Source organism: Quercus lobata, chromosome 5 (assembly GCF_001633185.2).
Source record: "Quercus lobata isolate SW786 chromosome 5, ValleyOak3.0 Primary Assembly, whole genome shotgun sequence".
Classification (NCBI taxonomy): domain Eukaryota; kingdom Viridiplantae; phylum Streptophyta; class Magnoliopsida; order Fagales; family Fagaceae; genus Quercus; species Quercus lobata.
This window is the reverse complement of record NC_044908.1, coordinates 38,990,824-39,005,287: the sequence shown is the minus strand read 5'-3', so window position 1 is coordinate 39,005,287 and position 14,464 is coordinate 38,990,824. Positions and strand designations below refer to the sequence as shown.

The window sequence follows — 14,464 nt, the reverse complement described above, 5'->3', positions numbered from 1 at the left end:
GAGACAAAACTAATTAGGATAAGGTTACTTACTTCCAAAAGCCATACCAAAAGAAACTTCACCCTAACACTTCCTCTAAAAATCCTTAAATATCATCACCTAAAACAATTTTGCAGGTATCATTTACTCAATAATCAAATAATTTAAAAATGACTTATAACAATATCTGGCCAACAGAACGACTGCTAGAAATATCTAATAATTTCTTTTTATTAGCTCAAAGTAAAAGCCCTTGTATGTATCCTCTACTGCCTCTAAGAAAACCTAGGATACATATTGCCATATAGGGTCAAAGCATGGCCTAGCCCATGTTCCATGATCACTTGCTGACTTCACCATACGCCTCAGTTACCAAACCAATGAACTAATAATAATAATAATATAATATTAATAATAATAATAACAATAATATTAGAAGGAAGCTAGCGTTGCTATGACAAGGGGATTATTCTATGGAGTTATATATTATATATATATTATATATATGCTACTGCGCCTCTAGCTTTCTTTTTTCTTCTTTTTTTTTTTTTTTTTTTTCAAACTCCATCAATCCGGTACTATTCCCTTAAAAAATTATGCAGAACAGACCCATGCGGCCATGTCTAAAGAAAGTCACACTGTTGGCCGAAATACTCACATTAAAAAAAATACTTTAATTCTAAATAATACTTAGATTTGACAAGAAAGAGATTCTTAAGCTCTTACCTCAAAGGCATTGTCAATCATTCTCTACTTCAGTCTTCTGGGTAGTCTCCTCTCTCAAAATATCTCTCCATATACATTGACTTAATAAACTTATATTTATAGCTAGGGTTTCAACCTTATTTTCTAAAAAACCCCTTAGCAATGTTAATTATAACAATTGACCCCATAAACAAATTTACTTAAATACCCTTCCTTTTAAATCCTTTTTTTTTTTCCGGGTATTACAATCTCCCCCACATATAAGAATTCAGTCCTCTGAATTCATCACAAACTGAACCAATTATCACGCTTCCACTACGCTACTCTAAAGCCACAATTGTATCGATCTATACAATTTATTACTCATCACCATAGTTCAAACTATTTCAAAACATATGTGTAGACTTTCCTTCCCAAGATGTGTAAAATAAAAAAAATTCCAAAGCAAATGGAGCCTTGATGCTTCCGCTGCATAATACAATACCACTATAAGATCTCTTACTCAATTACCCATAGTTTAAGAACAGCCATATTACAAAAAAAAATATATAAGATTCTTTAAAGATATACATATCTCTAGTCTAAATAGCTCTTTAAGTTCCTTTCAATATGAACATAAGTTGCAAGGCCCATTCGTTTAGATTAACCCCAATAGCTGATTTTTCCATCAATTATTAATTTCAACGAAATTCCAAGGCCCAAGTAGTCTCCAAAAATTACAACAAGGGAAATCCACAGTTTTGAGATTCACCATCGACCATTGAATGCTAGCATTTGTTTAATTCTATACCTCAAAGTTAAGTAGTGCATCCAAAGTTCCCATCCTTCCTAAGTTCAAAACAAATTTACAGCATATGCGTGTATCACTATATCCTTTCTTCCTCAAGTTTTGTAAGGTAGAAATTCCAAAGTCTCCATAAATAATCAATTGAGCATTGATATAAGGGTTTGTCATAGAACCTCTATCTTAATCACAAATAATCTTTTCAAATAAGCAACTTTTATTCATCTATAATCTCCAAATGAACCTTGGCTAGAACTTATTGAGGAGTTGGGTTCCTCATAAATATATTTCCTATTATGAAATCATAATCTCCAAGTGTCCATCGTCTAGAAGGGAATAGTCCATGAAGTATCTCAAAACACTATTCTTCTTTTTTTTTTTTTTTTTTACCTCACAAATAATATTTTCCTAGCAGCCTAGAACTTAGAGTATAGTGCAATTTATAATCATTAACCATCTGCCAATATAAAACAAAAGGTACAACAATTGACTATAATTCAAATTGTAAGTCTTTCAAACAAACTCTCTTGCCACCCAAGTCCATCAATATCCAATCAAAATATGGTTCACTAATCCAATTCTATAATACCACAAACACTGCTTTCTACACACTTCATGTTCTATTGAGTCAATCAATTATCTCTTATTAGCTAAAATCAAAGAATTTCATTTCTAGCATCAAAACTTATTCCCCAGAATATTAAACAATCTTCCAAGTCCATAGAAAAGAAATTGAGCACTTAAACTTCTAAGTAATAGAACATGTCTCAAAAACATTTAAGGACTACCTTGCACATAAGTTAGGCTATGGTAGTCCATGTAGGTCAACCATAACAAGAACAAGGATCCAAAAGTAAGTCGGTCCTTAACATTAGAATCCAAGGAAGTCCACCAATATATTACTGAATTCTTTTGACACCCTCAGAATTTATATAATAACATGTAATATAATGTGAACTATAATAACCACAAATTGATTTTCCTTCACACTATGAATTTTCCGTCAATTTCTTAACTCCATATAAACTAAAATCAAGGACTTATAGCTCTAACATCAAACCTTAACCCCAAATAATGTTCTACAAATTTCCAATTCACAAAAAAAAATGATCAAGCACTCCAAATTCTGAATAGGGCATATAGTAAATTATCATTCAATACTTAGACATATGAGAATCCCCTACAAATCAAACTAAACTTAGGTAGGCCGACTATATTAGGAAAAACTATCAAATGAGTTTTCAAAAGATCAATCACAAAACAACAGGAAAAAAATTTCCTTTGCTTGTTCTTTTCTCACTCACTTTTCCTTTTAATAAGAAGACGAAGTTTTAATAACCAATCTGATCAATTACAAAATTTCAAGAATAAAATACACCCACTTAATACTAGTATAAGATCATAAAAGTATATCAATTAAAATCCTCCTTTTCATTTTATAAGTCAGGTACGCATAACCATATAGACATAAATATCAAATCCTTCAAATATGACCTAACAAATCATCATATGATGGAACCTCACTTGCACTTCTCATCAAGTCATCAAAAGAACACTATCTATGACCTAATAACCTTCATAAACAATAACTAGAATTGCAATGCCTAGGGCGCAAATTTCATTCTAAATCAAAACCTAGCATAAAGTCTACAAGATCAAAACCTAAGCTCTGATACCATTAAAATTGTCACGCCCCGAACCCAACTATAAAGATAGGCACGTGACAACCGCCACACGCTTATAAAGTAAGCCCTTTACAAGTGTGCAAGGCTCTCTTAGTAACTAAAATTTATCCTCAAAATTAAATAAATTAAATAAATCCAAAATACCTCAACAATTTCATTATGAATAGATCTCCAATATTTAATAGGAACAAAATCCAAACCTTATGTACATAATGCCAATTTGCCAATAAATATAAAACTGTTCGAAGACCATTCAATCCCAAAATCACTAAACTTCTTTTCCCGCTCACTTCACAACATCAGAACTCCTAAAACTTATTATTCTTCATAATCTGAAATTGGAGGGGAAAAAAAAAAGGGGTGAGTTGACAACTCAATAAGTAACCAAAATCCTCATAAATTCTATCAAGCTATAAATCTGTAAAGTAATAAGATGTAATAAGAGTTTTCGAAAGTTATAATATACTATGGCTTTCCAAGAATAACTAAGAAGTTTCATAGTCTTAAAATCATAAGTTGCAAATAGATAACATAATTTAACCTTACAATATATATCATAGATGGTTTAGAAATTAGTCAATTTTCCATATATCAGAAGCTATAGCTTACAATAGTTTCCAAAAATACATAAGCAGTTTAAGTGACTCAAATAGTTAAATACTCAAACATTTCCAAAATCACATATGTAGTTTTAAGGAATCAAGCGGTTCAAATACTCAAACGTAATTTATATTCTTAAAAATCTTATGACTATGGTCACGCTATATCCCCGTGACTGGGCATCAAAGTACCAATGAACAACCCCCATTGGTTTGGGTATCAGAATACCAATGAATGACCCCCATTGGTTTGGGTATCAGAATACCAATGAACGACCCCCATTGGCATGGGTATCAGAATACCAATGAACGACCCCCATTGACCCCCATTGGCTGGGTATCAGAGTACCAATGAATAATCCCCATTGGTTGGGTATCAGAGTACCAATGAATAACCCCCATTGGTTTGGGTGTCAAAATCAATTCATAGTCAATTTGTCCATAATCATATATATATGAAATCATAATTTCTAACAAAATATATCTTATTCAAGTACATATATATACATATATAATCATATTTTCAGTATTCAAATATATTTGTGATATTTCTATATTTTGTACTTTAAATCAATTTAGTTAAAGGAACAAGTAAATAAATAAATCATATATTCAATGCTCATATTTATTTGTGGAATTTATCCATTCTTTACTTGAAATCATTAATACGATAAAAATAAATAGTAACAATTGTACACAATTTTCAGTAGTTAAATTATGCAGGGACAAAACTAATTAGGATAAGGTTACTTACCTCCAAAAGCCATACCAAAAGAAACTTCACCCTAACACTTCCTCTAAAAATCCTTAAATATCATCACCTAAAACAATTTTGCAGGTATCATTTACTCAATAATCAAATAATTTAAGAATGACTTATAACAGTATCTGGCCAACAGAACGACAGCTAGAAATATCTAATAATTTCTTTTTATTATCTCAAAGTAAAAGTCCTTGTATGTATCCTCTACTGCCTCTAAGAAAACCTAAGATAAATATTGTCATATAGGGTCAAAAGCATGGCCTAGCCCATGTTCCATGATCACTTGCTGACTTCACCATACGCCTCAGTTACCAAACCAATGAACTAATAATAATAATAATATAATATTAATAATAATAATAACAATAATATTAGAAGGAAGCTAGCGTTGCTATGACAAGGGGATTATTCTATGGAGTTATATATATATATATATATATATATATGCTACTGCCGCCTCTAGGTTTTTTTTTTTCAAACTCCATCAATCCGGTACTATTCCCTTAAGAAAATTATGCAGAACAGACCCATGCGGCCATGTCTAAAGAAAGTCACACTGTTGGCCGAAATACTCACATTAAAAAAAATACTTTAATTCTAAATAATACTTAGATTTGACAAGAAAGAGATTCTTAAGCTCTTACCTCAAAGGCATTGTCAATCATTCTCTACTTCAGTCTTCTGGGTAGTCTCCTCTCTCAAAATATCTCTCCATATACATTGACTTAATAAACTTATATTTATAGCTAGGGTTTCAACCTTATTTTCTAAAAAACCCCTTAGCAATGTTAATTATAACAATTGACCCCATAAACAAATTTACTTAAATACCCTTCCTTTTAAATCCTTTTTTTTTTTCCGGGTATTACAATCTCCCCCACATATAAGAATTCAGTCCTCTGAATTCATCACAAACTGAACCAATTATCACGCTTCCACTACGCTACTCTAAAGCCACAATTGTATCGATCTATACAATTTATTACTCATCACCATAGTTCAAACTATCTCACAACATATGTGTAGACTTTCCTTCCCACTCTATACAATTTATTACTCATCACCATAGTTCAAACTATTTCAAAACATATGTGTAGACTTTCCTTCCCAAGATGTGTAAAATAAAAAAAATTCCAAAGCAAATGGAGCCTTGATGCTTCCGCTGCATAATACAATACCACTATAAGATCTCTTACTCAATTACCCATAGTTTAAGAACAGCCATATTACAAAAAAAAAATATATAAGTTTCTTTAAAGATATACATATCTCTAGTCTAAATAGCTCTTTAAGTTCCTTTCAATATGAACATAAGTTGCAAGGCCCATTCGTTTAGATTAACCCCAATAGCTGATTTTTCCATCAATTATTAATTTCAACGAAATTCCAAGGCCCAAGTAGTCTCCAAAAATTACAACAAGGGAAATCCACAGTTTTGAGATTCACCATCGACCATTGAATGCTAGCATTTGTTTAATTCTATACCTCAAAGTTAAGTAGTGCATCCAAAGTTCCCATCCTTCCTAAGTTCAAAACAAATTTACAACATATGCGTGTATCACTATATCCTTTCTTCCTCAAGTTTTGTAAGGTAGAAATTCCAAAGTCTCCATAAATAATCAATTGGGCATTGATATAAGGGTTTGTCATAGAACCTCTATCTTAATCACAAATAATCTTTTCAAATAAGCAACTTTTATTCATCTATAATCTCCAAATGAACCTTGGCTAGAACTTATTGAGGAGTTGGGTTCCTCATAAATATATTTCCTATTATGAAATCATAATCTCCAAGTGTCCATCGTCTAGAAGGGAATAGTCCATGAAGTATCTCAAAACACTATTCTTCTTTTTTTTTTTTTTTTTTACCTCACAAATAATATTTTCCTAGCAGCCTAGAACTTAGAGTATAGTGCAATTTATAATCATTAACCATCTGCCAATATAAAACAAAAGGTACAACAATTGACTATAATTCAAATTGTAAGTCTTTCAAACAAACTCTCTTGCCACCCAAGTCCATCAATATCCAATCAAAATATGGTTCACTAATCCAATTCTATAATACCACAAACACTGCTTTCTACACACTTCATGTTCTATTGAGTCAATCAATTATCTCTTATTAGCTAAAATCAAAGAATTTCATTTCTAGCATCAAAACTTATTCCCCAGAATATTAAACAATCTTCCAAGTCCATAGAAAAGAAATTGAGCACTTAAACTTCTAAGTAATAGAACATGTCTCAAAAACATTTAAGGACTACCTTGCACATAAGCTAGGCTATGGTAGTCCATGTAGGTCAACCATAACAAGAACAAGGATCCAAAAGTAAGTCGGTCCTTAACATTAGAATCCAAGGAAGTCCACCAATATATTACTGAATTCTTTTGACACCCTCAGAATTTATATAATAACATGTAATATAATGTGAACTATAATAACCACAAATTGATTTTCCTTCACACTATGAATTTTCCGTCAATTTCTTAACTCCATATAAACTAAAATCAAGGACTTATAGCTCTAACATCAAACCTTAACCCCAAATAATGTTCTACAAATTTCCAATTCACAAAAAAAAATGATCAAGCACTCCAAATTCTGAATAGGGCATATAGTAAATTATCATTCAATACTTAGACATATGAGAATCCCCTACAAATCAAACTAAACTTAGGTAGGCCGACTATATTAGGAAAAACTATCAAATGAGTTTTCAAAAGATCAATCACAAAACAACAGGAAAAAAATTTCCTTTGCTTGTTCTTTTCTCACTCACTTTTCCTTTTAATAAGAAGACGAAGTTTTAATAACCAATCTGATCAATTACAAAATTTCAAGAATAAAATACACCCACTTAATACTAGTATAAGATCATAAAAGTATATCAATTAAAATCCTCCTTTTCATTTTATAAGTCAGGTACGCATAACCATATAGACATAAATATCAAATCCTTCAAATATGACCTAACAAATCATCATATGATGGAACCTCACTTGCACTTCTCATCAAGTCATCAAAAGAACACTATCTATGACCTAATAACCTTCATAAACAATAACTAGAATTGCAATGCCTAGGGCGCAAATTTCATTCTAAATCAAAACCTAGCATAAAGTCTACAAGATCAAAACCTAAGCTCTGATACCATTAAAATTGTCACGCCCCGAACCCAACTATAAAGATAGGCACGTGACAACCGCCACACGCTTATAAAGTAAGCCCTTTACAAGTGTGCAAGGCTCTCTTAGTAACTAAAATTTATCCTCAAAATTAAATAAATTAAATAAATCCAAAATACCTCAACAATTTCATTATGAATAGATCTCCAATATTTAATAGGAACAAAATCCAAACCTTATGTACATAATGCCAATTGGCCAATAAATATAAAACTATTCGAAGACCATTCAATCCCAAAATCACTAAACTTCTTTTCCCGCTCACTTCACAACATCAGAACTCCTAAAACTTATTATTCTTCATAATCTGAAATTGGAGGGGAAAAAAAGGGGTGAGTTGACAACTCAATAAGTAACCAAAATCCTCATAAATTCTATCAAGCTATAAATTTGTAAAGTAATAAGATGTAATAAGAGTTTTCGAAAGTTATAATATACTATGGCTTTCCAAGAATAACTAAGAAGTTTCATAGTCTTAAAATAATAAGTTGCAAATAGGTAACATAATTTAACCTTACAATATATATCATAGATGGTTTAGAAATTAGTCAATTTTCCATATATCAGAAGCTATAGCTTACAATAGTTTCCAAAAATACATAAGCAGTTTAAGTGACTCAAATAGTTAAATACTCAAACATTTCCAAAATCACATATGTAGTTTTAAGGAATCAAGCGGTTCAAATACTCAAACGTAATTTATATTCTTAAAAATCTTATGACTATGGTCACGCTATATCCCCGTGACTGGGCATCAAAGTACCAATGAACAACCCCCATTGGTTTGGGTATCAGAATACCAATGAACGACCCCCATTGGTATGGGTATCAGAATACCAATGAACGACCCCCATTGGCATGGGTATCAGAATACCAATGAACGACCCCCATTAGCTGGGTATCAGAGTACCAATGAATAATCCCCATTGGTTGGGTATCAGAGTACCAATGAATAACCCCCATTGGTTTGGGTGTCAAAATCAATTCATAGTCAATTTGTCCATAATCATATATATATGAAATCATAATTTCTAACAAAATATATCTTATTCAAGTACATATATATACATATATAATCATATTTTCAGTATTCAAATATATTTGTGATATTTCTATATTTTGTACTTTAAATCAATTTAGTTAAAGGAACAAGTAAATAAATAAATCATATATTCAATGCTCATATTTATTTGTGGAATTTATCCATTCTTTACTTGAAATCATTAATACGATAAAAATAAATAGTAACAATTGTACACAATTTTCAGTAGTTAAATTATGCAGGGACAAAACTAATTAGGATAAGGTTACTTACCTCCAAAAGCCATACCAAAAGAAACTTCACCCTAACACTTCCTCTAAAAATCCTTAAATATCATCACCTAAAACAATTTTGCAGGTATCATTTACTCAATAATCAAATAATTTAAAAATGACTTATAACAGTATCTGGCCAACAGAACGACTGCTAGAAATATCTAATAATTTCTTTTTATTATCTCAAAGTAAAAGTCCTTGTATGTATCCTCTACTGCCTCTAAGAAAACCTAGGATACATATTGCCATATAGGGTCAAAGCATGGCCTAGCCCATGTTCCATGATCACTTGCTGACTTCACCATACGCCTCAGTTACCAAACCAATGAACTAATAATAATAATAATATAATATTAATAATAATAATAACAATAATATTAGAAGGAAGCTAGCGTTGCTATGACAAGGGGATTATTCTATGGAGTTATATATATATATATATATATGCTACTGCCGCCTCTAGCTTTCTTTTTCTTCTTTCCTTTTTTTTTTTTTTTTTCAAACTCCATCAATCCGGTACTATTCCCTTAAGAAAATTATGCAGAATAGACCCATGCGGCCATGTCTAAAGAAAGTCACACTGTTGGCCGAAATACTCACATTAAAAAAAATACTTTAATTCTAAATAATACTTAGATTTGACAAGAAAGAGATTCTTAAGCTCTTACCTCAAAGGCATTGTCAATCATTCTCTACTTCAGTCTTCTGGGTAGTCTCCTCTCTCAAAATATCTCTCCATATACATTGACTTAATAAACTTATATTTATAGCTAGGGTTTCAACCTTATTTTCTAAAAAACCCCTTAGCAATGTTAATTATAACAATTGACCCCATAAACAAATTTACTTAAATACCCTTCCTTTTAAATCCTTTTTTTTTTTTTTTTCCGGGTATTACACTAACAATGTCACTCTCTCTTGTATAATTCTTGATATTTAGGGTTCATTTGGTAACGTTGTTTGTATTTTTTTTGTATTTTTTGGAAATACATGTGAGTGAAAAAGTATGTGAAAATATGTGTAATGTTGTTTAAAAATTAAAGATTGTTACTCAAAATCCCATACCAAACGGCCCCTTAAGTTGTCCAAAGTCATACCTTTCAATTTATGAGATTGCTAATTAAGACGAAAAAAACTCTTTGAATGAGGGCGATATTGGTCAGGTTGTTGGTTACTGAAATTCTTAATAAAAGAAGGCGGCTTGGGTTTTGAAAAAGGTTTTCAAATTGGTTTTCAGTGAGTGAATATTTTTGTATTACTAAAATAATTTGATTGTCTATTTAATTATAGATTTTTTTTTTTTAATGCTTGTTCAATGAACTATATTTCTTCCTCATGTATCATATAATATTATATATTAGGGTACATGTTATATATTCAATAGTCTTTCTGTGTATTGCATGAGTTAGCGACTAGTTTATATAATTATGATATAAAGTCATAATTTCAAAATTTATTAATCCATATAACATATTCTTTTAATATTTTGGTGAGAGAAGTGAAATTGTATTTTAATATTTGGTATTTAAAACTGGTCTGTCTAGGCCAGTACTGCAAAGGCTTATGTCACAGCCTAGCTAAAACCAACGAAGACTACTCTTTTTTTTGAAATCCAAGAAAGACTTTTACTTCACTTAACAAGTAGTGTAGAGATTCATATGAGATATATGGTGTGTTTCGCAAAATTTAAAAAGTCAGCTTATTTTACTATTTAGCTTATTTTTACTATTATTTATGGGTTCTACTGCACTTTTTGATACTATTTATGAGTCCCACTGTACTATTTCAACTAACTTTTACCTTTATCTACAGTACTTTCAACAAAAAGTTTTCAGTTTTAGTAAAATAAGCGGATCTCAAAAAGACCCATAATAGTGACAGAAAACAATATTGTTGGTAGCTGACAATGACGAAGCTGCTCTCTCTCTCTCTCTCTGTAACTAGTTAATTATCTTCTTCCCGAATTTAACCACTTTAATCTCATCAACCCCATCGGCTATGGTCCCATTCAATGCTACTGATCAAATTCGTGATTCATTCATCATCATCGAGGATTCACCATACGTCGATGATGACTACATCATCCTCACACTTCTTCAAGGTAGTTCTCCCCTCCACCATTAAAGAAATGAAACTGGTAATGTACCCTCCACTCCACTACCCTTTTATTTCCCCTTCAAATTAAACTTATTCTTCTATTTCAACTCTTTACTCTTACAATTCTCTCTTGCTAGAATGTTTAAATTCAATTTTTTTTTTGGTTACATCTCTTTCAGTTTTCTCGTACTATATATCATTCATAGCATAATCATATAATACTTGAATTTTCTCATACTAATGTACTATATATAATTGTTAGAATTATGTGCCCTCAAAAACAATACTATGCATTTTTATTTGATAATAAAATTTTATTTTCACATTCATAATTTTTATAGGTCTATTTCATTGTTTAAATGTGGCATGCGATATCAACTCTATAGAAAAATCATGTTAATGGTTAAAAAAACAAAGATAGGGAGTAATGATTTTTCATAGATTATTAAATCGTTCTAGGCTGTGGATATTAATTGAATATTACCATTGAAGCCTACACTTGTTGTGCTGCTATATGATAGGATGATTTACTCTATCATTGAGGTAGTGACTTTAAGCAGACAAGTGGGTGTAATGTAACAAATACATACACTGAATTGGATCCAATCAAGTATACCTTATGGAGTGATCACTGTTAATTAAAAGGTTGTTCTATCACAATTTTTCTATTGTCCTCAAACATGAGGGGTTTATGTATATTTATTTATTATGCACATAACTTTGACAATGTCAACTGGTGATGCCAATTTTAAAGGCAACACACTTGGGTTGCTAAGAGAAGTACACAATTTTATTCTATTTAGAATCTATGGTTGTGTGATACAACGTTCTTTAAATGAAAATATAAATTTTGTTTTATATTACTTCCGCAAAAGTTTCAATAATAACTCCCAAAATGACCTCGACCTTTTTTTTTTTTTTTTTTAATTTCATTTTATGTTGTAATTGAGAAATATATATAACTTAATTTGGTGGCTGCGTACAGAGAATCCTTCAAAAGTTTGAGAGAATTTGGAGATGGGTTGCCACTACTGTCGCTACAGCCTACACTGACTCTTCCTTATGGTGGTATTTGGAAAGTAGGATTGGAGAAAGCTGACGAAAATATTTGGTTTATTGACTGTTGGCAAGAATTCATGGAATACCATTCAATTAGTTCTGGTCACCTTCTACTCTTTGGATATGAAAGAAATTCAAACTTCCATGTTCTTATATTTGATCCGACTTTCACTGAGATACAAAATCCGAGCAAGAATTATAAATTGGAAAATCAAGTGAAAATCATAGGAATTGTCCACTGGAAGGAATGGAGCAATCCAAGCAGCTAGAGAGTTCAAGCCTAAATGTCCTTTCATGGCTATCATGCAACCATATAATATACGTCTTAATTATCTTTTAAGCATTTACATGATTTCATCATTTAAGTTTTTCAAATATGGCATTGAAATATATATATATATATATATATTGATGCTAAAACATTGCAATCCTTCTTTCTTACGCAGTATGTACCTGTTGGTTTTGCTAAGAACTATATTGGATCAGATCAAACTGTGAAGCTTCAGACTTCTGACAAAAAACTTTGGAGTTTCCAGTGCAATTACCATCATGGTGCATCTAAAGTAATGAGAATGGGGAATGGATGGTCTGCATTTTCCAAGGACAATAATTTACAAGGAGATGTTTGTCTTTGAGGTGATCAAGAGGATGCCTATTGTGCTTGGCATCTCAATATTCACGTAGTTGACCGTGCAGTTAATTAACCTTTATAGTTGTTGAGACTGGAACAATATTTGTTTATTAAAATTTCAGAATTAGGGCTAATATACAGTGTTGTGGGTTTATAATGTTGATGTGTAAAAATGTGGTAGCTTTTACAAAAGTCAAATATTGGTGAGAAGCTTCGGTTTTATAATATATATAGATTAGGGACTTTGTTCATTGGCATGGTTTATTTAAGATGGGTGATGATTTAATACTATTTTTTCTTCTTTTTGTTTCGAAGGGTAATTTTAAATTATTTTAGATCGCCCTTGTACTGGACTGGATAGAAAAGCTCATCTAATTCATATTGTTGATTCATATAAATTTTAAGTGCCTCCGTTTAGAAATTTGTTATTCCAATTATGTCTTAACCTAAATTGATAATGGAATCCAGGAATTGCTAGTACCATAATGAATATTTCCATCTGGTTGTAAAAAGAATGCAATTAGTGATAGATCCTGTGAAAGTGATATTGTTCAATTCACATCTTGATACATAAGCAAACTGTAAAAAATATTGCATCCCTAACCTTATATATTCTTTCTCTAAAAAAAAACTATTAGATTATATATGCAATTAGTAATAGGCCGTGGTTCGGTTGACACAAATATTTTTTTCAACCGTTAATATGTTTTATTATTATTGATACCATAATTTTAAAAACCAAACCGGACCCGATGGCGAACTTGTTCAACCAGGAACTGGTTATGGATCCGGTCGGATAAAAACTCTTAAAACCTGTCAAAAACAGGAATTGGGTGCAAAAACAATTAATTGAACATATTAGTTTTTAAAACCATGATTGATACATGGTATAATATACGAGTGCATTCAAAATCAGATTCCTTACTTCAGGTAAGACAAAATGAGAAAAGTGAAATGAAGAACCAAACAATATTCGGTTTCTCGTCTTTTTCTTTTTCTCTTTCTATTTTTGGAAATATTTTATCTAAAACATATTATATTTTCCTTGTGAACGTAGGTCATTTTAATTTGCAGTTTTCTAAACTTAATGTTTTTCAAACACACTCTATGCCAACAATTACTATTCTGACGATGGAGTGGTGGTCAGCGTAAGTTTCATTGTCATTAAGTGAGTACTTAAGAAGAACAATATGTTGGTCAATTTTAAGTTCTATTTTTGTTCCTTGCATAAGATCGGTAGCTCATTTGTGCTTTTTCTTTTTTGCATCACAAATCGCTTTCATTTTTCTGAACTTTTACAGTTAAATTTAGTGCTCCATGAATTATTTGACATGCATGATTCTATCTTGGACTATCTAATTATTTCAGTCTACCCTAGATAATAAATTATATGATAAAAAAAATGATAAATAAAAAATAAAGAAGATCTTGATTATTTTTGAGAAAAAGGTAAGAGGAGCTTTATTAAACAGAAGAAACACATGACAAAATTACAACGCTAGATCACCCTGGAATACAACATCCAAGTCCTCGGGTAGTTCTTCCACCCAAACATCCATATCTACAAATAAAACTGCTCTACGAGCAAGGGAATGTGCTAACTTATTTCCTTCCCTCTTTACATGATGAAAACTACAAAATTCCAAACAAGAGCCC

General features: G+C 31.1%; 2 long non-coding RNA genes across 2 annotated transcripts; both read right to left on the bottom strand.

Moving 5' to 3' along the window:
• Window positions 1–3,402: 3,402 nt before the first annotated feature.
• Window positions 3,403–5,607, bottom strand: LOC115989422. The gene is made up of 3 exons (XR_004091919.1): window positions 5,160–5,607; window positions 4,507–4,573; window positions 3,403–3,485 (listed from the first exon to the last, which is right to left on the bottom strand). It is a non-coding gene; the product is annotated as an uncharacterized LOC115989422 (long non-coding RNA).
• Window positions 5,608–7,885: 2,278 nt separating this feature from the next.
• On the bottom strand, window positions 7,886–9,787 carry LOC115989562. The gene is made up of 3 exons (XR_004091997.1): window positions 9,690–9,787; window positions 9,020–9,086; window positions 7,886–8,011 (listed from the first exon to the last, which is right to left on the bottom strand). It is a non-coding gene; the product is annotated as an uncharacterized LOC115989562 (long non-coding RNA).
• Between the last annotated feature and the right edge of the window lie 4,677 nt (window positions 9,788–14,464).